The sequence below is a fragment of the Sorex fumeus genome, unplaced genomic scaffold (genome assembly GCF_029834395.1).
Source record: "Sorex fumeus unplaced genomic scaffold, SorFum_2.1 ptg000010l, whole genome shotgun sequence".
In the NCBI taxonomy this organism is placed as follows: Eukaryota; Metazoa; Chordata; class Mammalia; order Eulipotyphla; family Soricidae; genus Sorex; species Sorex fumeus.
In genome coordinates this window covers 18,334,504-18,342,514 of record NW_026606067.1, presented here as the reverse complement: position 1 = coordinate 18,342,514, position 8,011 = coordinate 18,334,504, and positions in this window count along the sequence as shown.

The following is an 8,011-nucleotide window of genomic DNA, read 5'->3' as shown; positions in this document are numbered from 1 at the left end:
CTAAACCTAAACAGAAGGTTTTATTTCTGAATTCCCAAATATGCTCCATTGAACTCCTGCCGATACTAAAAGTGTCTTTTAATCTGGAGCTTTGTGGGAAGCTTTGCAGGTGGTTAATGTTTTCTTCTTTGTTTCAAAGTGTTAAGGTAGAAATTAAGGTTACTGATTTGATTTTTTTTAAAGGTAGGCATTAGGCATTTTGGGGGCAGGTGAAATAGTACAGTGGGTAAGGCACTTGCTTGTGGCCCACCTGGGATCCACCCGGGTTCCTTATATTAATCACTCCTTGAGCCCTCAAGGAGTGGTTGCTGAGCATAGAGCCAGGAGTACCCCTTGACCACCACCAGCTGTGGCAACAAATCCAAAACATATAAATATGGGCATTCAAGTGTACAAATTGCAGCTAAAAACTAAATACTATTCTATTCTGTAAGTTTTGACATATGGTATTTTCATTTTTACTTATCTCAAGGTATTTTTCTAATTTTTATTATAATTTCTTCTTTGATTTAGTTGTTCTTTAGGTACATAGCATGTGAATTTCCCAAATTTGTTTCTGGTAATGACTTTCTAACTTCATTGCATTGTAATTGTAGAATATATTTTGTACTATTCATATATTTAATATTGTTTGAATATTGATCCTTTCATCATATAATATGACCTTATTACTAGTAAAACAAGTTTTGAAATCTAGATAGTTTGAAACTAATAGAGCCACATCAGTGGGTTTTCCCACTATTTAGAACTATAACATGCTGATCTATGAAGGTTTTCCTAATTAGAAATGGCATAAATGAAGAATTAATTACTATGAACTTCCAGGGAGCTGACCTAAGCCTGCTGTAAACAAGGTAAGGATTCCACCTACTGTACTCTGAACTCTGAACTCTGTACTCTGGCTCAGGTATGAAGAAGTTTTAATGTGCCCTCAAATAAAAATATTTGCTACTAAATCATAGCAGATAACACAAAAAACTAAAAGAACACTAACACAGTAAAAGCAGGAGTGCTATAATAGCAATAGGATTATTAATGCAATAATGTTATAATAAACAGCCTGGAAGAGTAATTCTCAGGGGAAATATTGGGAGTTTTACTTGTGGCATGCATTGCCTTTATAATTCCTTGGTGTGAAACCAGTACTGAATGTGATTTTTACTTTTCATCTTTTTATAGGGCTGGAGTCATAGCACAGCGGTAGGGCGTTTGCCTTGCATGCAGCCAACATGGTTGACCCGAGTTCGATTCCTCCGCCCCTCTCGGAGAGCCCGGCAAGCTACTGAGAGTAGCCGCCCATGATGTATTTGATATGCTAAACACAGTAACAACAAAATCTCCAATGGAGACGTTACTGGGCCCACTCGAGCAAATCGATGAACAACGGGAGGGCCTTTACCTTACCTTTATCTTTTTATAAAGACAAAAGTCTTTTTGGATTACTGGAGGCTCTCTGGGTGACTTGGGTGACGTGGGAAGAAGAGAGGCAGGAGCCTTAAGGAGTAAATCTATTGCTTTCTCTCTATCCGCCAGTCCCCCTTGGACTGCTGGGAGGGTTAAGACTGATCAGATGCGATGAGCCTCTGCACGGTCCAGACCTCATGACTCACCAGCCCCTGTCAAGCTGTCAAGCTGCATCTGAAGTCCACTTGTTCTCTGCGGCACGGGGGATGATCCCCACTATTCGATTCCCAGCGAGCCGTGGACTGAGGCTGGAGTGGGGAATTGCTCTCTGCAGGAAAGAAAGGTCAGTCCCAGAGCTCACCCAGACCTTTCGGGTCCATGCTGTCCTGGAAAAACAGTTCAGGAGGGGCTGGAGCAATAGCACAGCGGGTAGGGCATTTGCCTTGCATGTGGCTGACCCGGGTTCAATTCCCAGCATCCCATATGGTCCCCTGAGCACCGGCAGGGGTAATTCCTGAATCAGAGCCAGGAGTAACCCCTGAGCATCGCCGGGTGTGACCCAAAAAGAAAAAAAAAAGAAAAACATTTCAGGAGAAGACCAAAGGAAAATAGGTTGATTTAGAGATTTTAGAGATACAAGGAAGAGGAGGGAAAGAGTAATGCATTTAGGAGAGAACATGGGCTTCTCTAGAGTGGAGAGAACTGAGGGTGCACGCACATCTCAAGAGGGGAGGCGGGTGGCCTTTGTGCCGGCCAATCCTGGACACGGGCAGAATGGGTTGGCCACATAGACCACTCTTCCTTTTTCCACGTTAGTTTATTTACTTTTCCCAAGCTGACCCCATGTGCATCTTTCTACCTGGTTAAGAGTCTGTTGCGAGGGTGGTTGCCAAGCTGGGGAGCGAGGAGCAGGTGATGGTCTTTTTGTGTTCTTGGCTTGGCCTGTGTTCCTACTGGAGCTTCTCTCTGAAGGGGGTCCAGCCTGCACTGGAACCCAGTTAAAGTCTTACCAGATCTTAGCTTCCGTGTACACACGTGGGTGCTGTCAATGATTCTATGAGGGCTGGTGACAGAGAAACTTCTTTAAATTCCCATCTTGGTTTTATTATGTCTGAGTGGGGCCCCCTAACTACCTGTCTGCAGACTTCCTGGTGAGAAAAACTGGGACAGATGTTGTCACTGAACTTTGAACAAGGGTTGGACAAGGTGTGAAGTGCACAGATGAGGGTGGAACTGCATGAATCCACTTAGGTGGTTTTTCTTCCTATTCATGGCTAAAGAATATTTGAGACTTGCAAAGGTCACTTATTGCTCAAGAGTCAGCTCTCTGGGTCTTTTGTGAAAGTGAAGAGGTGCTATAGGAACTTGCAAAAAGCAGGGAGACCTGTAAATCTGGTCCCTGAGGGTTGGAGTCACCATTTGCCATTTCCTTATTCCACTGAAGTTTTGTACCCAACCAGTTCATTTGTGTGGTTACTGGACTCTTGTTTGTTTGGGGTCACACAGTGCATGTTCAGGGTTATTCCTGGCCCTGTGCTCAGGAGTGACCCTTCATGGTACCTTGGGGACCATATGTGGTGCTGGGGATTTGAACCTGGAGCCACTTAGGAGCTCAGTGATAAGAATAGCATGGGCACAAGTCACGTGCTTCCAGATTCCAGGGGGTGTCCTGCAGCACACAGGACTCTCCTTAACTGTGCTGTGTTGTCTACGGGAACTTTGAAAGGATAGGCTGGAAAGTTCTTATAGGAGGAAAGAAAAAAGTGGTAAGTCTATGCAGTGATAGCTGTGAATTAAAGTTCTGAAGGCAATTGTTTCACAATCTCAAACCTTGAAATAAACCCAATGTTCTCTGGCAATTGTACTGCAATAAATGGGGGGGAGGGTAAGAGGAGGAAAAGAAAGTTCTGATATTGCTCATGGGGGGTACTTGGGCATGGCCACTATGAAAAGTAACTTTAAAAAATTAAAATTAAAATTTGAGTGACTCCAGCACCACTCTAGCAAAAATGCAAGAGACATGTGCATGAATATTCACAGCAGCCTTAGTCATCAGGTTTAATGGGGAAGTGGACAAACCAAATTTGATATATACATACAATGGAATCTTATTCTCCTTCAAGACAGAATGAAGAACTCTTTGAGGCCAGTACACAAGTGAACCCTAAAAACGTTGCTAACTGAAACAAATCACAGCCACAAACTAAAGCCACATGTTTTCTGGTTCCATTGATCTGAAATGTTTCAATGGAAAAATCCCGTGAAGATAGAAAGTACCAGGACATGTCAGGGCAGGGAGGAATTGGACCTGGAGTTATCTTGTGCAGAAGATTCTGGAATGAGGTAGAGAAGGTGAAGGTACTAAGTCCCACTTTGTGGTGCACCTTAAATTAGTGAACTAAGGACTTGGCAGAGCTCAGTAGCAGAGCACAAAGTCAAAAGCTCACCACCCCCTGCACCAGACCACATGCCAAGTGGCACCCCAGGGGCACCTCTATTTGGGATGTCCAATTCCACCACAGTGTGTGATGACCCTCTCCACCCTGATCATCACAGCAACAGCAGCCAACGGAAGGGAATGGGGGGATTCTGTCTGGTGGTGAACTTGATATTAGGTAAACCAAATCTCTTAAATGAGACATGGCAATGTAGTTGTGGCTGTGCCAAATTATGCTGATCACCCAGGTCCACCTTGACAGGTCAATAAAAAAGCAAAGAAATGATAAGGGGGATGAAAGGGAGCTTGGAAGGGGAGGTTGACATGGGACTAGCCTTAGATGAGGAGACATGTTGTGTCCTATTTCTGGGGGAAGATAGAAGGAGGGTGCAGGGAGGCACCACAACAGGGGCCTTGTCTGGAAAAGGGTGGCCTTGAGCAAGGACATATTCTTCCCTCCCCGGTCAGTGTGTTCCGCTTAGTCTTCATCCTTTTCTTGGAACAAGGACTCACTGCGCCTGAGATGAAAAACCACATCCCCAGCAGCAGCCAAGGAAAACAAACACAGAAATGTCCCAGTACCCGAGCGGAACCCTCCGGGTCAAAGGTGTAGAGATTGCTGGTCTCGGCCTTCGAAGAAGATCAGGTGATGCGGCCCAGGAAAGGGTGCTGAGGGGTCAGGGGCTGATATAAGGCACAGCAGCGAGAGACCCGACACAGTCCTTTGAACATCTACTCATTAGTTATCAGACGGGTTCCACCATGTCCAAGAGACACAGAGGCACATGACGGCCTTCAGGTGCCTTGTCCTGAGGCTTCTGGCTGGCATGGACACATGTCAGCCTGGTTCCTCAGACCATTACTGGGCCCTGCCCAGGCTCATGTCATCTCCTGAGCCTTTCCTGCTAGGGGTGGAAGGGGGGTGTGCTGGGGAGAGGCCGGGTCTGAGCTGTCCAGGCTGACTCGGGAACAGACGCTTGGTTCTGCTTCCTGCCCAGGTCTGCCGTAAGCAACCAGGTCAGCAGCCCCAGCGACCTTATTGACAGCCCAGGGTGATTCTCCTCTTAGGGCTGAGGGCCAGTGTGTGGCTGGGTTTCCGCCAGTCTTGTCCAGAGCACTTGGCCTGCAAGTGGCTCGGCATCCTGACTCTTCACTGAGCTGAGTCAAGGGAAGTTGTGTTGGGACTTAGCCTGAGGAAGGAAAGGAGGGCTTCCTGCCTGCCTGGGAGAACTGCTCTAGGCCCTTCCTGCCTGCCCTTGCTCCACAGCGCTGGTCGCAGCGCCCCCTGGTGGGGCTCAGGAGCAGCTGCTAGGGAAGTATACAAAACACACACATTAACACCACACACACATGCACACACACAGGCACAGGCACACACACAGGCATACACACATACACACACACAGGCATACACACACACACACACGCACACACGCACATGCACAGAGGACAAACGTCAAGACCGGAGTTGAACCTTGGAAGGGTGAGACCTGGAGTTCTAATGGGGTACGTGTACATGTGTGTGTGTGTTTGTGTGTGTTTGTGTGTGTGTGTAGTAGGCATGTAATTGGAGCAGGGGAGCATAATATAGCTCTTACTTCACAGATAATTTTGATTTTCAACACAAGTCAGAAACTTTCCCATTGGAAAAAACAAATCCAACTGTGTAAGCCAAACAAAACAAGCAGAGCCAGGCGGGGTTGCACACCACCAGGAAGGTCAGATTCACGTGGAAGGAGGAAAGAGTGATAATATTGAATCCTGACACATAAACAAGAAACAGACTGGGTAACAGAAAACATTTTGAAGAAAATATAAAAACCACAACCATTAATGTGTTTGACAAAGAGGAAAAAAGAATCATCTTGTTAATTCATTTGTTATTCTAGTATCTTTACTTTTTACATGGATTTAAAAAAAACTTTCTATAGTAGTAAAAACTAGGAGGTCTTGATCAAAATTATGGGAGGGAACATTCAAATAGAAAACTTTTAAAATTTTATTTTTATTTATTTATTTATTTTTTAAATTGATTCACCATGAGGTACAGTAACAAAGCTTTCATGTTTGAGCCTCAATCATACAGTCATCAAACACCCATCCCTTCTCCAGTGCACGTTTTCCACCACAAAAGTCCCCAGTATCCACCTCCCCATACCCATTCCACACCTACCCTTGCCTCTGTGGCAGACAATTTTTTTTCTTTTTTTTTTCCCCTTTATTTTATTTTATTTTTTTTTAAAGTTGTAGATTTACAATTTTTTGTGCTTTGGTTTCAATTATACAATGATCAGATACCCATCCCTCCACCAGTGCCCATTTTCCACCACCATGGATAATATCCCTCCCACCCCCATCCCCCCATCCCCCCTGTCTCTGTGGCAGGGCAATCCCCTGTGTTCTCTCTCTCCTTTTGGGTGTTGTGGTCTGCAAAAGAGGCATTGAGTGGCAAACATGTTCAGTCCATAGTCTACTTTCAACATGCATCTCCCCTCCTGGGAGGATCCTCCAAACATCCTTTATTTGGTGCTCCCTTCTCTATCTGAACTGCCCTTTCCTCTAGGATACCCGGCTGGCCTCTAAGTTATGGAGTAATCCTCCTGGTGCTGATCTCAGCTATTCTTGGGTATTAATCTCATACTTTGTTACTTTATATCCCCCAGATGAATGCAATCTTTCTATGTCTACCCCTCTCTTTCTGACTCATTTCGCTTAGCATGATACTTTCCATATTGTACCACTTGTATGTAAATTTCATGACTTCATCTTTTCTAAGAGCTACATAGTACTCCATTGTGTAGATGTACCAAAGTTTCTTTAACCAGTCATCTGTTCTTGGGCATTCAGGTTTCTTCCAGTTTCTGGCTATTGTAAAGAGTGCTGCAATGAACAAACAAGTGCTGATGTCACTTCGACTATACATTTTTGCCTCTCTGGGATATATTCCCAGGAGTGGTATTGCTGGGTCAAATGGGAGCTCAATTTCTAATTTTTTGAGAATCGTCCATACTGTTTTCCAGAAGGACTGAACCAGTGGACATTCCCACCAACAGTGAAGGAGTGTCCCTTTCTCGTGTGGCAGACAATTTGCACAATACTCTCTTTCTCTTTGGTTACCTTTGACATTTGTGTCCAGTCCCATCACCACTCATACCTGCCTAAAATGCAATGCTAGACAGTGTATTTTATATTGCTTGTTACGGATACAATATAATGCCGCATGGCTGAGAGAGTGGCCGCACACTCTAGGCATTCTAAAATTTTAATAATTAGGGTCTCAAGAGATCACTGCAGCAAGTTGCTCTCATCCAAGATTCATTTGTGTGTCTCTGGATCATGACCATATGGGAGCTTAAATAGACAGTGGCCGCGTTTGGGCATCATTTCAGAGTCCCATCAAGGCAAGGGGGACAGAGAAGGACCCAGGAGCCACCGTTACCCGTACCTAGAGCTTTTCGCTGATGGCAGCCACCGGGGTTCCTAGAGGGCAGGCAGAGAAACAGCACCTGCCCCTTCCTGGAGTGGCCCAGAGAAAAGGGCCTATTGCAAAGTCCAGAGCCATCTCTGCCATAAGTTGTTTGGGTCCGAGATTCATTTGTGTGTCAAAATAGAAATTTTTTTTTCCAGGGAGGGACTGGAGAGATAGTACAGTGGGTAGGGCACTTGCCTTGGATGCAGCCTACCTGGGTTCAATCCCTAGCATTCCATATGCCTCCCCCCGCCCCCCCAGTACCACCAAGAGTGAGTCCTGAGTATAAAGCCAGAGGTTTGTCGGGTGGGGCCTCAAAACCAAAAATAAATGAATAAAAAATAAAAGGGGGGGGCTGGAGCGATAGCACAGCGAATAGGGCGTTTGCTTTGCACGTGGCCGACCCGGGTTTGAGTCCCAGCATCTCATATGGTCCCTTGGGCACCGCCAGGAATGATTTCTGGGTGTAGAGCCAGAAGTGACTCCTGTGAATCACCAGGTGTGACCCAAAAAGCAAAAAAAAAAAAAAAAAGAAATCAAAGGGGCTGACATGATGGGTGTTTGATGACTGTATGATTGAAGCTCAAACATGAAAGCTTTGTTACTGTACCTCATGGTGAATCAATTAAAAAATAAATAAAAAATAAAAATAAAATTTATAGCACAGTGGGTAGGGCGTTCGCCTTACAAGCGGCCAACAT